At 43.5% G+C, this 19,614-nt stretch overlaps 1 protein-coding gene across 1 annotated transcript in view; it reads right to left on the bottom strand.

Moving 5' to 3' along the window:
• Positions 1-19,614, bottom strand: part of TSHB (thyroid stimulating hormone subunit beta) — a 77,319-nt gene that overhangs the window by 52,308 nt on the left and 5,397 nt on the right. The window lies entirely within an intron of this gene.

Below are 19,614 nucleotides of genomic sequence, written 5' to 3'. Positions count from 1 at the left end.
ATGACCAAGAAGGGGACAGACTTCTCCAAGTGGTCCAGTCCTGCCAGGGAGGCGTTTGACATATTGAAAAAGTTCTTTGCTTCTGCACTGATTCTTATTCAGCCTGATGTCACTCAGCCTTTCATTGTGGAGGTGGATGCATCCGAGGTGGGAGAGGGCGCTGTATTATCGCAGGGTGCATCTCCTGGTAAATGGCAACGGTGCGCATACTTTTCTAAGAAATTGTAACCAGCTGAGAGAAACTATGATATTGGTAATAGGGAACTCTTAGCTATCAAATGGGCATTTGAGGAGTGGCAACATTTTTTGGAGGGAGCGGTTCACCCAGTGATGATGATCACTGATCATAATAATCTGGTTTACTTGGAGTCGGTGAATCATCTTACACCACTTCAGGCAAGATGGGCATTATTCAGGTTTAACTTTTTTGTTACTTTAAGGTCGGGGAGCAAAAGGCAGATGCCTTGTCCCATTGCTTTCCTGGGGGAGGAGATAAGTGCAAACCGGTACCTATTCTACAAATGGGGTAGTGATGGCGTCTATATTCTCCAATCTTGAAAGAGAGGTTGCTTACGCTTAGTTGGACGCCCCTGCTACCTGTCTACTGTCCACTTGGTAAACTGTTTGTTCCAGTCAATCTCCGTCTTTGAGTCCTCGGTGATCATCATGATACGGTGTTGGCTGGACATCCTGGGAATATGACCAACACGGATCTACTTTCTCTGCGTTTTTGGTGGCCAGGTGCTCATAAGGATGTTTGGGAATATGTGGCCACCTGCAATATATGTGCGCATTCTAAGACCTCGCATACTTGTCTGTCAGGGGCTCTCCAACCGTTGGAGATTCCCAGCAGACCTTGGACTCATTTGTCAGTCGATTTCATTAATGATCAATCTGTGTCTGCAGGGAACACTGTAATTCTGGTGGTGGTGGACAGGTTCAAAACTCTGGCACAAATTTTTGTCAGGGAAATATTCAGACTGCATGGGATTCCTTCCGATATTGCCTCGGATCGGGGGGTGCAGTTTATCTCCAAATTCTGAAGGGCGTTTTGCACCTGTCTGGGGATTCATTTGTCTTTTTCTTCTGCTTTTCATCCGCAGTCTAATGGGCAGACAGAATGGGTTAATCAGAATTTAGAGACATATCTTAGATGTTTCGGGTCTGAAAATCAGGAGGACTGGGTGTCCTATTTACCGTTGGCTGAATTCGCAGTAAATAATCACTGTCAGGAATCAACCGGTAAGTCCCCATTTTTCGGGGCATATGGGTTCCATCCGCAGTTTAGTTTGTTCAATGGTAATCACCCTTCTGGATTACCGGAGGAAGAACGGTTTTCATCTTCTAATTCTACCATATGGCAGGGGGTGACTAATAATTTGCAAAAGATTGGTTCCGAGTATAAGAGTGTGGCTTGTCAGAGATGTTTAGTGGGTCCGGAACTGTGTGTTGGTGACTTGGTATGGCTGTCCTTGAGGAACATTAAGCTTAAGGTTCCATCTTGGAAACTGGGTCCCAGGATTATTGGTCCTTATAAGATCTTAGCCGTCGTCAATTCGGTAGCAATCCGCCTTGCTCTGCCACCTACCTTTAAAATCCATAATGTTTTCACCGTTTGCTTCTCAATAAGTACTTGGCATCTGCAGTACCTTCACCTCTGCCACTTTCTCCTGTCATTGTCAATGGTAATCTGAAGTTGCAGATAACAAAGGTTTTAGACTCTCGTCTTGTTCATTGGTCACTTCAATAAATGGTACATTGAAGGGGTATGGTCCTGAGGAGAGGATGTGGGTGCCAGCTTCTGATGTCCTTGCGGCCAGACTGGTTTGGGCCTTTCATGTTGCACACCCGGATAAACCGGGCCATGAGGTTCCGGAGGTCCCTCGTAGAAGAGGGGGTACTGTCACAGGGTTACCGCAACAGAGCGGTGCCAGAAGACAACAGTGTCTGTTGGCTCCTGCTCCACCGCTGAGAAGAAGCACTTCTCCAGTATATTAAATGTATTTGTTTCTTTCAGCAGAACAGGGGTTAATCGGCAAAGTGAAATTCCTGCATTCAGCTGTGCTCGGATAGCCACTCATCTCCCCTATAAAAGCTAGGCTTGTTTACCAGGTCCTTGTCTGAGTTAGCATTTGCTAAATAGATCAGGAGTGGGAGAAGCTGAGGAGTGTATTTGAGACTGTTGCTTGGTTTGTACGCTTGGAAATTCCTCATCCTTTCCGGTCTTACTTTTTTCCCCCCTGCCTACACACCCTGGTGAATACCTCTGTAATATGTGAGTGAATATTTTATGTGTGAGGAGTTTTCTTTGTACCCTTGTCTTTGTCCCCTTGTCTGTTGGATTGGTGTACTGGGCTACACAGTATTGCCTCTCTTCCCCAGGTGGGGAAGGGGACAGATGTAGGGCTATTGTAGGAGATAGAGCATGGGTGGAGGCCCCGGCATCTTTGCCATCTGAAGTATCCCGGGGAACAGGGCGAGCTAGGGTGCCCCCTAGTGTTAGGGCCAGGAAAGGTGTCCCCTGGTCCCAGGTCACTCGCCAGTTGAATCGTGACACAGCTCATGTGATTTATCTGTAGTTTGCAAAGGCATTTGATACTGTTCCATATAACAACCTTATACTGAAGCTCCATAAGGAGAGATTGGGGGAAACTATATGCAGATGGGTAAGGAATTTGCTAGAAGACAGGAAACAAAGGGTCGTTATAAATTGTACATTCCTCAAATGGGATATACTCAGCTGTGGTGTTCCACAGTGATCTGTGCTAGGACTGATTCTTTTTAACCTCTTTATTAATGACCTTGTGGATGGGATTGAGAGTAAAGTGTCAGTCTTCTCTGAAGACACCAAACTATGTAGGATACTAAAATCTGACCTTGACATTAAAATATTGCAAAATGATCTGAATAAGATGACTGAATGGGTAAACACTTGGCAAATGAGATTTAATATAGATAAACGTAGAGTAATGCATCTAGGACAGAATAATCCTATTGCTTCTTATACTTTAAATGGGAGTGTACTCTGGACTACAGAACAGGAGAAGGACTTGGGTATTCTGGTTAGAAGTAAGCCGAGCAGCAGTATTCAGTCTCAAGCAACAGCTGCAAGAGCAAACAAGATTTTAAGATGTATAAAAAAGCAAGTTAAATCCTACAATCTCAAAGTATTATTACCACTTTATAAATCACTTGATGAGGCCCCATCTAGAATATGGGATCCAGTTTTTGGATCCACATTTTAAGAAGGATATTCAGAAATTACAGTCAGTTCAAAGATGGGCAACTAGATTATTACAAGGGATGAAGGCCTCTCATATGTTGAGAGGTTGGAAAAGTTGGGCTTGTTTAGCTTAGAAAAAAACGACTTAGATGAGATCTCATTTACAAAACACTGGCACATGACTCATTTCTTCTAAAGTCCATACTAAGGACTAGGGGGCACTCATTATGGGTGGAAGAAACGAGATTCCGGCAGCTAAACAAGAAAGGATTCTTTACAGTTAGAGACGTCAGACTGTGGAATATTGAATAAAAAATGGGGATAAGTCAGGTCACCAGTAACCATCGCAGAACCTCGGAACTCCATGTAGACAGACGTCAGGACCAATCATGAAAAAGGAAAGCTTTTCAGTTCCAGCTACATAAAAAATTCATCTTCTTTATTAATTCATATTAAAATAGTCATGTATCAAAATGCTCTACAGGAAAATGCCTAGATCACGGAAGAGGCTACGCGTTTCAATCAGAATGATCTTTGTCCAAGCCATACTAGTATCTATACATATCCCTCTATATAGAGGGAATTCTCCAATGAAAATGCATTTCAAGATCACATGACACATTAGAGAGGGTCCTTGACAATTAAAAACATCAGACATAGTATATACAAAAAATATAAAACACAAGGCCACATAGAAAAACCATTAGTATTAACAATAATGCAACATTAAATCATTATGTTTGTTTAAACCGCCAGGAGATCTTGTGTTTAAATGATATATCCAAAAAGCTTCTCGGGTCAGAAGATGCCGCCTGGCATCTCCTCCCCGAAATGGTGTAGTAACATGTTCAATTCCTTGCACCTGAAAATGTGCCGTGCGCCTAGCATGATGTACTATAAAATGTTTAGAGGCTGCTGACATATTTCTATCTAAATTATTTGTATTAGTGATATCATATAAATGCTCTCTAATACGTGCTTTAAGTTTTCTGGACATCCGACATATGAAAGTTTACAGACTTTACAATTTATTTTGTATACTATGTTTGTTGAATTGCAATTAATATAGCTTTTAATTTTAAAAGTAGCTGCATTATTTGCACTGGAAAAATCATGCGCATGTTTACAAGTTTTACAACTATTGGAACCACAGTTAAAAAATCCCACACAATTGAGCCAGTTTCTTTGCGATTCATTGTTATTTAGAAAAAACATACTGGGCGATATTTTATTTCCAAGAGTTGGTGCTCGTCTAGACACCACATTTACAGCTGAATTCAAAATTGTATTGAATTTCCGTGAAGTTTGAATGCCGTGCCCCCTGTTTGCTCTCCTCATTATTTAAAGTCAAATATACATTTATATTGAAGTCATTGTATTGCCTACATGGAAAGATATTTTATAAATCTATGATCTTATAACCTTGAACATGACCACAGATCTAACCAGGGATCGGTCCAGCAAAGCTGCACATATCTTTATGTCTTTTCCAATCAATTGGAACAAACTGCTGGTGTTTCAGGCTTCAATGAAAGTCTTAGTAAATTGGAAAAACTTCTGACACATGAGACTAAAGTCTGGTGGGACCATGCTACACTTAATAACTATCTGGCCAAAGAAATGATCCCCAGAGGCTTACGCGTTAAAAAAATTCCGACCACCATGTTCTCAGATGAATTCAAAGATGAATGGAACATGATTTTATGTACCTGTTCATTGAATCTTATGAGACTTATCTTTAAATATGAAGAAAATAAACTCAAAGATGTCCAACAAGAGATGGAATTATTTAATTCTTCTATGATTGAGTTTAAGTATTTGGCGCTGTTTGATTCCTCAATTGCAACAATGAATCAAAAAATTACGGCACTAGAAGAGGAAATAATGGACCGCAAAAAAAGAAAATTTACAAGAGATTTATGAATGGGGCTATTGGGAGAATATAAATAGAACTCCCAAATCAATCCTTAAATATAGCCATGCTCATAATAAAAGAAAAAAAAACAAAAAAGTAACCAGATTGCATGTGTACTTTGCTTCATCAGACCCGGACTCCTCAGACAATCATCTGAGTGCCTCAGATATATCTCTAAATGAAAGCACACCTGGAGTGCCAAAAAAGGATTATCGCCATACACAAAACGCAAAAGGCATGGGGGCAGAAAGCACCGGAGACGATCTTTGAATAACTACCCGCAGGAAGAAATACCTGAGCAAATAGCAAATTTTACAAATGTGTTAAATCTTTCTTCTAGGAATCTAAATCCACCACAATTACAAATTCTATCGTTAGGTTTAAATTTTGTGCCGGATCAGGACTTTGACCTATTTGCTACTATTCTAGACATTAACAAATTTATACACAATTTTACAATTAAAAAGCATTTTCTAAATGACCCACAATCGGAAGCAGAAAATATCCAACAAGCTAACCAATTTCTTGATAGAGTCTGTAATGAATTCTCTAACATGGACTTCAAAGAACAAGTTGCGGTAGTCACTTTGCAGGATTTGGACTCACGTTCTCTGATGGATCATGACGTGGTTGATCAATCCCACAGTTTCACTACCAAGAACCCCTATTTTTACCTGGTCCAAACCAGATCTGACTGTATGGATCGTTTTCAAGAAATTGTGGAGAAAGAGTTACATACTCTCCATAATCAAGTTAATCATAATAAAAAAATACATAAGAATTTTTCTAGAAGGCAATACCAAGCATTAAATGAATTGAAAGAAATGTCAGATTTGGTAATCAAAATGTCAGACAAAGGAGGAGTAATGGTAGTATTGAATTCAGTGGATTATTATGAGAAAATGATTGAATTACTTTCTAACTATTCAGTTTATGAAAAATTAAAACATAATCCTCTACATCAGGGGTCCCCAACCACCGGTCCGCGGCCCAGGACCAGGCCATTGGGGTTCTTTTGCCGGTCCGTGGAGACCAGCAGTAAATACTGACAGAGTGCTCTGTGGCGGCTGTTCATTATCACCGGGGGCCGGGGCGAGTCGCGCGTACAGGCGGGAACACGCTGACATTGTTATGTGTCAGCGCTGTCTGTGGGCAGAGAACAAGCCCTCTGCTTTCCCGCCCGTGGCCATAGTAACCCGGCAGCCGTGGCCCGACTGAAGCAGCAGGGAATGAAGAGAGGAAGAGAGGTATTTTTTTTTGTATATATGTGTGTGTGTTTATGTATGTGTGTGTATCTATATGTGTGTATCTGTGTGTATGTATGTGTGTGTATGTTTGTATGTGTGTATCTGTCTATGTATGTGTGCTTATCTGTGTGTATCTATGTATGTATGTGTGTGTATGGATGTGTCTATGTATGTGTGTGTATCTGTGTGTGTATACTGTATGTGTATGTGTGTATGTATGTGTGTATCTATATGTGTATCTATGTATATGTGTATCTGTGTATGTATGTGTGTTTATCTGTGTATGTGTGTGTATGTATGTGTGTATTTATGTGTTTTTATATGTGTATGTGTGTGTGTATGTATGTGTGTTTATCTGTGTATGTGTGAGTATGTATGTGTGTTTATCTGTGTATGTGTGTGTGTATGTACGTGTTTATCTGTGTGTATGTATGTGTGTTTATCTGTATGTGTATCTGTGCATGTATGTGTGTGTATATATGTGTGTGTGTATCTATGTGTGTATCTGTGTGTGTTTATCTGTGTATGTGTATCTGTGTGTGTGTATATGTGTATGTGTGCGTGTGTGGGGAAGGAGACTTGACGGACAGACTTGATTGGTAGTAGGCGATGACGGTTTGTGCACTAGAGACAGAGATTGATAGGTTAGACGGGTGACAGCTAGGAAAGGGAGATAGGAGAGTGCAGTACCGAGAAATGACCACAAGATGGCAGGGGAGAGTAGCTTTGGACTTAACAACGGCTTATGGCTCGAGAAATGCATAGTCATGGGGGGCGGGGAGATAGGAACCCAGGAGGGGAATTCCTGGTGAGAGAGGGGATAAGTAGGAGTGGTTGGGGTTCCAGGAAGTCAGTCCCGGGAGGAGCTCGATAGAAGACTTAGAACGGAAGTCGGAAATGGTGAAGAGCTTGATTGGGGGACTGATAGGAGAAGACAGTCAGGGGGTGGCCCTGACAAAACGTACCACAGGACAGATGAGGCGGTGGGTCGGACACGACGTACCGCAGAACAGGCGAGGCCTCGGGGGTACCGATTGGACGACAACCTCGGGCAGGTGAAGCGCTGGCGGTAGATTGGTCTAGGACAGCCCCAGTGAAAGATCCACGAGGGACGTTACTACGACTGGTGCAAAGGTGCAGGTACCCGGGCCTGGAGGCAGAGAAGTGTAAAGTGGCTGCAGTGCAAGGCAGTGGTCGTCAGGAGGACGACGAATAAATCCAGAACTGTTACAACTGAAATCTGTCTCCGCCTCATCCTTACATCGCTTGGTGTCCATGTCATCTGGCTGTGGTAAGCAGTGGACCAATCCCAGCCCCTACTACATGTGTGTATATATATATATATAAATAAAGCCCCCCCGCCCCACCTTCACCCTGCTGGGCCATGGAAGTATTGTCTTGCTGGAAGCCGGTCCCTGGTGCCAAAAAGGTTGGGAACCACTTTTCTACATGAATTCAAAGAAAAAAGTAGCACCATCATTAAGGATGGTCTAAGTTTGGGTGTTTTAACCAATAAACAAGCTGAGGTTTGGGGGGTGAAAAATCCGATTCTTCCCATCATACATGGAGTTCCTAAAATCCACAAAACAGATGTTATTCCCCAAATGCATCCTATTGTATCCGGAATTGGTTCAGCAAATTAACATCTATGTCAGTGGGTTGACTCATTGTTGCAGACCCTTGTTCAAGGAACTCCCGGGTACATTAGAGATTCAAAACAAATTTTAGAATTTTTTTCTGAAAAAACTTGGTCACCCACATATACTTGGCTATGTTGTGATGTAGTATCCCTATATACTTGCATTCCCCATAACTTGGCAATCCAAGCATTACATTTTCACCTACAAAAATTCAGTAATTATTCTGTTAATTTGAAAAATTATATTTTGCAGGTGGTACATTTTTTGTTGTCACACAGTGTTTTTGCATTTAATGGTGAATATTTTTTTTACAAAAAATGGGTGTGGCGATGGGGGCCAAATTTTCACCTTCCCTCGCCAACTTAATTATGTCATTTTGGGAATTGGAGTATATTTTTTCAGTTTCAAATCCATTTCTAGAGCAAATAGTATGGTATGGCAGATACGTCGATGATATCCTCATTATGTGGGGTGGAGATGTATCTGCCATACCGGACTTTATTTATTATTTAAATTCCAATAATTATAACATTAAATTTATGCATAAATATGATTCTACAAAAATATCCTTTTTGGACTTGGAATTAACTGGGATGAGTGACCAAATTATTTCAACTAAAATCCATCACAAACCACTTAGTGGCAACACTATTTTGCATGCTACTAGTAGTCATAGTAAACACACCATCAAGTCAATTCCGGTGGGAGAATTCACCAGAGAAAAACATAACTGTAGCCTGGATATAGATCTAAAAAATGAATTAAATATGTCTCAGAAAAATTAAAAAATTGCCAGTATCCTCATTGGACACTAAACAGAGAGCAAAAAATTGTGCAGAAAAAAAGTTGCACTGAACTAATTATGCCTCTTACTAAAAATAAAAAGCAAAATCAGATTTTGATTAATAAATCATATACATGTTTCCAATACAGTCTGCAATTTTCACAAATTAACAAAATTGTAGACAAATTCTTGCCGATATTGCATGAAGATGAAAAATTGGCCACAATTTTGAATTCAGGTTTTAATGTGGTGTCTAGACGAGCACCAACTCTCGGAAATAAAATATCGCCCAGTATGTTTTTTCTAAATAACAAAAAATTGCATAGAAACTGGCTCAATTGTGTGGGATTTTTTAAGTGTGGTTCCAACAGTTGTAAAACTTGTAAACATGTGCATGTCTCAAAAGATTTTTCCAGTACAAATAATGCAGCTAATTTTAAAATTAAAAGTTATATTAATTGCAATTCTACAAACATAGTATATAAAATAAATTGTAAAGTCTGTAAACTTTCATATGTCGGATGTACATCCAGAAAACTTAAAGCACGTATTAGAGAGCATTTATATGATATCACTAATACAAATAATTTAGATAGAAATATGTCAGCAGCCTCTAAACATTTTATAGTACATCATGCTAGGAGCACGGCACATTTTCAGGTGCAAGGAATTGAACATGTTACTACACCATTTCGGGGAGGAGATGCCAGGCGGCATCTTCTGACCCGAGAAGCTTTTTGGATATATCATTTAAACACAAGATCTCCTGGAGGTTTAAACAAACATAATGATTTAATGTTGCATTATTGTTAATACTAATGTTCTTTCTATGTGGCCTTGTGTTTTAATATTTTTTGTATATACTATGTCTGATGTTTTTAATTGTCAAGGACCTTCTCTAATGTGTCATGTGATCTTGAAATGCATTTTCATTGGAGAATTCCCTCTATATAGAGGGATATGTATAGATACTAGTATCATTCTGATCGAAATGTGTTGCCTCTTCCATGATCTAGGCATTTTCCTGGAGAGCATTTTGATACATGTCTATTTTAATATGAATTAATAAAGAAGGTTAATTTTTTACGCAGCTGGAACTGAAAAGCTTTCCTTTTTCAAGACAGTGGAATACCGTCCACAAGAGGTAGTGATGGCAGACACTATAACAGCTTTCAAAAAAGGGCTGGACGATTTCCTGGATACACATAACATTGTGGGTTATAGTTAAATTAGTGATGGAATGCATATTTGGTGGATAAAGGTTGAATTTGATGGAACAAGGTCTTTTTTCAAACTATGTAACTATGTAGCAACAATCAATAATTGAATTACCCTGCTGAACTTTGTCATGGTTGTTGCTGGTTCAAAGTTAATCTAGAGTTTAGAAACGTAAGCTCAATATCTCAATATAATTAATATTGTGAGAATAGATTAAGATTTCCTTAGGGTACCGTTACACTTAGCGATGCACCAGCGATCCCGACCACGATATGACGCGGTCAGGATTGCTGGTGCATCGCTAAGTGGTCACTAGTGAGCTGCCACACAGGCAGATCTCACCAGTGACATAGCAGGGGTCGGGGGTCGCTGGTCCACGCGTCGCTCGTCACCACAGCAGGAAACCCAGCAGGAAGTGGCCGACGAGAAACGGCCCATGACGTTCTCGCGCGATCAGCGATAACCAGCGGGGGAGCGGTCGGAAGAAAGTATCAGACATAGCGATATCGCTAGCAATAACGCTGCTGCGTCACAAAATTAGTGACGTTATAGCGATATTGCTAGCGATATCGCTTAGTGTGATGGGTCCTTTAGGCTGGAGCCATATACAATTACACTTTATGGTGGCTTGATTTCAGCATTTGTTTGAGTTAAAAGTCTATAGACACAGTATTTTATTTTTGTGTTTGTTTAGCGTTTTGGGAGTCAATGTTATGTTAATGAAGTCTTAGCATGCTCTAGATTTGGTACATACAACTTTAAAAATGCCAGGAAAGCAAATGCACAAAATAGTAACAAACAAACAAAAAAAAATTCATAAAAACATTTTGAAATACAAGGCGTTTTTATATGTATTTTAAAACAAATAAAGGAAATGCTTAAAATGGGCCTATTCTCAGGAGAGACCACTAGTTCTTAATTGTTAGAGTTATAACCTACAACAAAAGATACATTTCTAAATAGAACTAAGAAAAAAATATGCTTCTAAGGAGCACTCCTATTATACAGAAAGATAACTTTCACCTCCATAGTCAGCTTGTGCATCCTTTCTAATCATGATCATGCACAACATCACTGTTACTACACTCCTACAAATCTCAGCTGTATATTTTTACATTTTTTTGTATTTCTTGCATTTAGATTTTTTTTAAGAAAAGGCTATTAAGACAGGGAGCTATTCCTAGTGATACATTCTCCATAGTAATAATAATATATTTATATACAGTAATGCCAACATATTCCGCAGCAATTTACAATTTAAATCGTAATCCTTCCGTGTATTTTTAATTTAGCACTGCCTTCCAGTTATGAATGTCAACATCTGCAAAGAGTTTGTATGTTCTCCCTGTGTTTGTGTGAGTTTCCTTCTGACTTTTGCTCCCACACTCCAAAGATGTAGTGATAGGGAATGTGGATTGTGAGCCCCAATGGGGACAGTGATGATGAAGTCTGTAAAGCGTTGCAGAATATAATGGTGCTATATAAGCAATGCATAATAAATGGTATGTGCACAGGACAGCAAATTTCACAGCTGAATCACAAGGCTGTGTGCCCACATTGTGTTTTTTCCGCAGCATAAATGCTAATAAAACGCATCCCCATGCAATCCTATGGGATTCCGCAGATGCTGTGCCCATGCTGTGGATTTTTCCGCTACGGAATCTCATAGCAGTAAAATCCGCAGCATGTCCATTATTTCTGCGGAATGTTGGCGATTCCGCCGCCATAGGATTGCATTGAAACGCTCACTTTACGCATATGGCTATGCCCACCATGCGTGAAGTGAGCGCTTCATGTGCGGATGTTACCCAGGGTCTGTAGGAGAGGAGACTCTCCTCTATGCCCTGGGTACCATATTCATGTTAAAAATAATAATAAAAAAAAAAAAATAGAGAAATACTTACCCTCCGTCCTCCCCCAGAATCCTCCCGGACCTCATGGCACTGCTGAAACTTCCGTTCCCATGGATGCATTGCGCGAATGACCTCTGATGACGTAGCGGTCTTGCGTGAGCACAACCCCCATCTGTGGATGTCGGGCACTCAGACCATCCTCATGGAGGTGGTTTCTAACCATTTGTACAGACACATGCATATTTGTGGCCTGCTGCAGGTCATTTTGCAGGGTTCTGGCAGTGGTCCTCCTGTTCCTCCTTGCACAAAGGCTGAGGTAGCGGTCCTGCTGCTGGGTTGTTGCCCTCCTACGGCCCCCTCCACATCTCCTGGTGTACTGGCCTGTCTCCTGATAGCGCCTCCAGCCTCTGGATACTATGCTGACAGACACAGCAAACCTTCTTGCCACAGCTCGCATTTATGTGCCATCCTGGATGAGCTGCACTACCTGAGCCACTTGTGTGGGTTGTAGAGTCCGTCTCATGCTACCACGAGTGTGAAAGCACAGCCAACATTCAAAAGTGATCAAAACATCAGCCAGAAAGCATTGGTACAGAGATGTGGTCTGTAGTCCCCCACCTGCATAACCACTCCTTTATTGAGGGTGTCTTGATAATTGCCAATAATTTCCATCTGTTGTCTATTCCGTTTGCACAGCAGCTTGTGAAATTGATTGTCAAACAGTGTTTCTTCCTAAGGACAAATTCATACTGCATTAAAGGAGTCTGTTCAATGCATAGCGTTAGATGCTCTAGGTGATTCTCCCATGTGGGACTGAAGATGGTGATATCATCTAGGTACGCAACCATGTACCCTTCACGTCCCTGGAGCAGTGTGTTGACCATCCGCTTAAAGTGGCAGGGACATTCTTCATGCCAAATGGCATCACAGTGGACTCGTACAGTCCAAACGGGGTGATGAAGGCAGAGCGCTCCCGGGCCCCTTGGGTCAGAGGGATCTGCCATTATCCCCAGCTCAGATCCATGATGGTCAGGTACTTAGCCCCAGGTAACTGATCGAGCAGGTCATCAATTCATGGCATAGGGAATGCATCGGTGACCTTGACAGTGCTGAGCCCCTGATAGTCCATGCAGAACTGTGTTGTTCAGTCCTTTTTGGGGATGAGGACTACGGGCAACGCCCACAAACTGTTGGATGCCAGGATCACTCCCAGCTTCATCATCTGGCCAATCTCCTGATGCATCTGCTGCCACACCTCGAGAGAGACCTGATATGCTGACCACCAGATCGGGGGGTGATCCCCAGTGTCCATATGATGGACAGCCAACTTGGTCCTTCCAGGAAGGCTGCTGAACAACCCCCAGAAGGGGCGTAGATATGCCACCAGCTGGGACTGTTGGTCCTTGGAAAGCTGGTGGCAAAACTCTATGTCCTCAATTGATCTGCCTGCCTTGGCCAGGGTGAGCAGATGTAGGAGGGTTTCCACCACCTCATCGGGAAGCTTGCACACGGGATGGGCACAGGCCTCCCACTCATGATGTGCCTTCATCATGTTCACGTGGAAGGACTTCCTCCTTCCATGGGTGTGGTCTAGGGTGACCAGTTATGTGACGTCATTGACCTCCTGGTGCACAAGGTATGGGCCTTCCCAGGCTGCCTGAAGCTTGTCCTGTGGTGCGGGGACCAGTACCCACAGTTTCTGACCCACCTGGTAGGTCCTTAACACAAGCATTCTGGTCGTACCAGCGCTTCTGGTCTGTCTGGGTCATGTTGTCCTGCACCAGCCACAACAAGGCTGTCATTTTGTCCTGGAAGCACACGACGTACTCAATGACTGACACTCCAGGGGTGGCCAAGTCTCCTTCCCATGCCTCTTTCACCAGAGCAAGGGGCCCTCATACACACCGCCCATACAGGAGCTCGAAGGGGGCGAGCCCCGTTGAGTCCTGTATAGCCTCCTGGTATGCAAATAGTAGGTGTGGGGGGTACTGCTCCCAGTCGCTCCCATGGGAGTCAACCAACATCTTAAGCATCTGCTTGAGGGTGCCATTGAACCACTTGCACAGACCATTAGTCTGCGGATAGTACGGGCTGGCCACCAGATGTTGCACTTGGATTTGATTTCAAAGGGACTCCATCAGCTGCAACATGAACTGAGTCCCTTGGTCGGTGAGCATTTCCTGGGGAAATCTCACTTGGGATAAAATCTCCAGTAAAGCGGTGGCCACTTTGTTGGCCCAAATAGACGACAAGGCTACCACTTCCGGGTACTGGGTGGCATAATCTACTAACGTCAGTATGAAGTGTTTCCTGGAGCGGCTGGGAATGGACAGCGGTCCGATGAGATCTACAGCCACCCTTTGGAAAGGCTCCTCAATGATGGGCAATGGCAACAATGGGGCGCCCCCACTCTCTGACAGGTGTCACACAAACGGCAGTAGGCAGTTGGCTCCCATTTTACAGTAGGCCAGTAGAAATGCTGGGCTACAATAGCCTTGGCCTTAGTGATCCCTAAGTGTCTGGCCAACGAAACCTCATGTGCGATACACAACAACTCCGCCCTGAATGGATAGGGTACCACTAACTATCGGTTCCTAGGCCACACCTCTGGTGACTCTTGCTGAACCGACACCTGATACAGCCATCCCTGATCCCAGACCACCCGTTCTAAGTCTGAGTCCGTGAAAGGCTGTGCCACCTGCTCCTTAAGAGCTTTCAGGCTGTCGACGGCATCCAACGCCGCCTGAAACACCTAACTAGACGTAGCCAGTATAGACGAAACTGCCACATCTTCTGTCAGTTCCCCGGGACCCGTCTCCAGGTCTACTTTGTTGGAAAGGAGCAGGCTATCGGACCTCCGTGAGGCTCCTTGGGCTCGAGCACTAACACTCCTGGTTACAGCGGGCATGACCGCTATAACCCTGGGTAGTGCCTGCCTCCTCTCGGCTTCCACACAAGTCGCCGAATCAGGTGGACCAACCTGGTCTCCTGGCATACCGAGGGTGGGAACCTCCTGCCCTGGGGCCTTACTTGGATGCTTCACCTCTCCTGTGGCAGCCCCAACCCCATTGGCATGTGCCCCTTCTTGCAGTTGCGCAGAACCCAGCAGTCTGGACTCATCTAGGGGCCCTACAATGCCTGCGGCAGCCCCTCTCACCAACTCTGATTCTGGTCTTGCAGCTACCTGCCCTCTACCTCTCCCTCCAAAGAACACTGTCTCATCACACCTGTGAGCATTCTCACACCTTCCTCTGTCCTCTGGCTTTGTCTCATCTGCGTGTGCTGCAGGTGTCCTGTCAGCACAGGAGTGACTCTCAGATCCCACCTCCCCCTTAATTCAGGAGACACAGGCAACACAATTACATCACTAGCAGTAAACAAATCAAGACACAGTGAGGGATCAGAACTTGGGGTTACAGTAGCCACATACTCAGACACTAGGCACCCCAAATCTGTCCCAAGTAAAACATTCGTGGGAATATTCGCCGACACTCCCACCTCCCTTATTCCCCTCCCAGCACCCCAGTCCAAATAGACCTTGGTGACAAGCAGCGACGGTTCAACGCCTCCAAACCCAGAGACGGCGAGGGTTTTTCTGGGTATCAAGTCCTGGGCTATCACCATCTCAGGCCGCACGGGGGGCATCTCGGCGCCGGTGTCCCACAGTCCCATAGCAGTGACATGGTTTATGATGACGGGCTGGAAATTGTCAAGAGACCTCCCACCACCCCCATCCACACACATGACAGGGGATGGTTTTGGAAATGAGGACAGACCTTGGGGTTCTGGGGACACATGGCCCTGAAGTGTCCAGGTTGGTTGCAAAGGTGACACCTCCTGTTATGTAGCATGTGACCACAGTATGATTTTATTTAATTTTTTTACGGTGTTCACTGAAGGGTGAAGGTGTGAAAGTTTTATAGGTTGGGTCGATCAGAAAGAGGCAATGTGTACTTTTTAATTTTAGTTTTTTTACATAAATATGTGTAATTTTTTTGTATATTTTTTTCAAGTTTCTATGCAATGCATTATACCTGTCAGTGCTGCACTGACAGAAGCCTCTTATATCATGCTTCTGGCTTGGTCTAACAGGATTGCCATAGCTGGTGACCCAGAGGTCATCATGATGACATCGGATTGCCATGGCAACAGTCAGGCCGTCACAATGATGTCGTAAGAGCGCCGATTGGAGGCGATAGGGTGCCCTATCCCAGCCTTCTAAATGCTGCAATCAATATTGGACACCGCATTTAGGGGGTTAAAATCCCCTGAACAGTGTGGGCACCACTCCTGTCAGTGACAGCCAAGTCTCGGCTCTAACGTAAATCAAGATCCTGGTAACGATCGCGCGGACACAGTTCCTGTGCCCCGTACGATCACCTTGACGTACCCATACATCAAAGGTCAGGAACCTCTAACCGACCATGAGTTATGGATACGTCAAAGGTCATGAAGGGGTTTAAATACAAAAAGTAAGCTCAAATTATACTTACAGGGAACCTCTTAAGTCCTCTGTGCCACTAGAACCATCAGCAGTTGTGTATCTACCTATGTAACTTCCCTGCTTAAGAGTTCCTCAATAATGTGAGCAAATAAAGCTGCAAACATACACAAGATTTGTATAGTGCTGGCAATGACGCTGTCTCTTGTAAGTCATGTTATCACACCCACGGGGCATGATAACATGCAAAGGGTTCATTTACATATCATAAGTGGACTTTAGAAATACTTTTTCTAAAGATCTGTCCAGTGTAATAAAAGGACTGTAGGTACAGAATTTAGATAGGTAGAAACAACTGCTGTTGGTTGTGGGGGTACGGGGACCCAACAGGTTCACTTTAAAAATAAGGAAATACCTGCAGTCTTTAAGGTCAAAATAGGCCCTCTACTGAAGGGGTTGAAGAATGCATTGAATATTACTTTATTGTTACTATTATTATAATTTCGGTTGTGTAGTATTTCTTACTTTTATTGTTTACTTTTCTCATGTTTTTACTCACTTCCAAAGAGGAAATGATATAGGAAGAATCATTTCAAGAAATGCACAGTTACTCCATAATGTTTGTAATGTCTTCATTATTTTATCAATGGGTTTTTGAAAGCAATTAGTGATGGGCAAGCACTAAAATGCTTGCGTGCTTGTTGCTCGGGTCGAGCAAATTGAAATGCTCGGGTGCTCGACCCGAGCAACGAGCCCAATGTAAGTCTATGGGAAACTTGAACATTTTTCCAGCGGCCCCCCCCCCGCGGGAACAGTGCTCAAATGACATGAGAACATCATGGGGAAGACCCCTGGAAGCATTTCTGACTCCCAGGTCACTGCAGTGAACAATGTTGTCAGAGTCTTATGCCACGTTTACAGACTCACAATAAAACATTAAAAATGAAACCAAAATTGATCTTCCTGGGAAATATGTTAAGGAAAATCCTATCCAGGATATTGACTTGTATATAAGGCAAAATAAATAACCAAAAACAAGAATGCTTCTCCACACCTTGGGCTATGTTCACACGTAGCGTTTTTGATGTTTTTTTTGTCACAATCCATGCTGGATTGTGACAGATAAAAGCTCATGTAACCTTTTATTTTTCCTTTAAGCTGGTTTCTTAAAGTTAGTTTTGCCCCCGGTGGCCATTAGGGTCATTACACAGTGGTGTCTTTAGTTCTAGTTTTGCCCCGGTGGTGGCTAGTATTATTACACGGGAATCACTAGTCGGTGTGATGGCTCTGGCTCTTGCCTATAAAGGAGACTCAGGTGGTCTCACTTACTCTTGGTGATATTGGTCATTTCCAACCATCATTGGTGGAGGAAGGAGCTAGAAGAGCTCCTTGCAGTTCAGTCAGAGTCCTGGTGTGTAAGGAGCAACAGTGAGGAGTTCCTTGCAGCTCTGATAGAGCTTTGGTGAAGTAGAAGCTATTCAGGAGGAAAGCTGCACTCAGGTGATGGACTCTGTTGCTGGGAGCAATAGCAACAGAGCAAAGCTAAGTGGTTTTTCCCTGTTTGTAACTTTCCTTATGTGTGTTTTAGTGCAGTGGTGGGATTAGTTTCTGCACAGTCCAATTCATTACACAGGGACAGGTGCAGGGCGAGCTAGGGTTTTTAGGTATCCTGCTCGTCGCCAGGTGCGGAACCTGCCTAGGGACCGTCAGGAGTGTAGAGACACTGACTCAGGGGAGTGCAGGAGGTCTCTACGTCCCCGTTCCCTATTGCAGGGCCCTCCATTGTATCGGTTTCCCTGGTGTTTCCCTTATCTCTGTAAATTCGCCCTGCTGGAGGCGGTGTATCCAGATACACGTGTAACTATTCAAATTCGCCTGCTGGAGGCGGTGTATCCGGCTGCACGTTTCATTGTTTAAATTTGCCCTGCTGGAGGCAGTGTATCCAGGGTCATGGGTGTCATAGAAATTCGCCCTGCTGGAGGCGGAGTATCCAGTCACACGTGACATCACATTTTTGTACTTTAGCATTGCTTTCAACCAAGACAAATGCATTCACTGGGAAATGTCATTTTAACATTTTACAACCTTATTTGGCCAAGTTATGTGTGACACATCATCAGACACATCCTGTTTCATTTATGAAGGAGGGACTCTGAAAGTCATATTTTTATAGGGCCATCAGGCGGCCTTTACTATTCTTAAAGGGCCAGCAGTCAGCCCTCAATATTCTTAGTGAGCCATCAGCCGGCTATGCCTTGCTTTTCCCATTATTAAAGAATGGGTCTCCTATACTGTTTTGTTGCGTATGCAGTGAGTGGCAGGGATGTCCAAAATTTGGATGCACCCAATACCCCTTTGAAGAGACGTACAGGAGGGTCTTCTGAAAACAATGTTCCCATTATTAGGAAGTGGGTCTCCCATACTGTTTGCCTATGCATTGAATGCAAGGGCTACCAAAAATTTGGAGGCACTCCAATGCCCCTTTGAAGAGTCGTAGAGGAGGGCCTCATGAAACAATGTTCCCATTATTAGTAAGTGGGTCTCCCGTAGTGTTTGCCTATGCAGTGAATGCAAGGGATGCCAAAAATTTGGAGGCTCTCCAATGCCCTTTGGAAGAGATGTGGAGGAGGGCCTCATAAAAAATGTTCCCATTAGAAGGGAGCGGTTCTCTTATACTTGTAATGCCCATGCACTAAGTGTATGGGCTGACAAACATTTACCCCTGGGGGGTTATACATGAACATACTGTATAACCTTTTTTATGGGCATCATAAAAAATGATGTGGGAGTTGCATCACAGACCACGGTCACGCTGGTGATATGGTGGTGGAGTATGAGGATGAGGAGAAGGAGGAGGACAACAGCAAATAGCCAAAATCAGGAAGCGTATACCCATGTGTGGGTGTGAAGAGATGCATGGGAATAGACCTCCCAAAAAAAGGCACTGGATTTGAGTTTATGTTACGCTGCTATCATTCGGTGGTGTTGAGAAGTCTAGCCCAATCCAGCCCTTGTTCATTTTTTTTAAGAGTAAGCCTGTCAGCATTTTCAGTTGACAGGCAGATGCGGTTATCAGTTATAATTCCACCAGCGGGAGTAAAAACCCGCTCTGCGAAAATCGTAACGGCAAGGCAGGCCAGGACATCCAAGGTGTAGAGAGCCAGTTAAAGCCATGTGTCCAGCTTGAGTACCCAATAATTATAAGGCACAGAGGAATCACGGAGGACGTTGGTACGGTCAGCAAGGCACTCCCTCAGCATCTTCCCAAACTTTCCACTCCTTGTGAGAGTACC

This window comes from Dendrobates tinctorius, unplaced genomic scaffold (assembly GCF_039654945.1).
Source record: "Dendrobates tinctorius isolate UK_male_01 unplaced genomic scaffold, ASM3965494v1 ptg000246l, whole genome shotgun sequence".
Classification (NCBI taxonomy): domain Eukaryota; kingdom Metazoa; phylum Chordata; class Amphibia; order Anura; family Dendrobatidae; genus Dendrobates; species Dendrobates tinctorius.
Note: the sequence above shows the minus strand (reverse complement) of the source record. Positions and strands in the feature narration are given on the sequence as shown.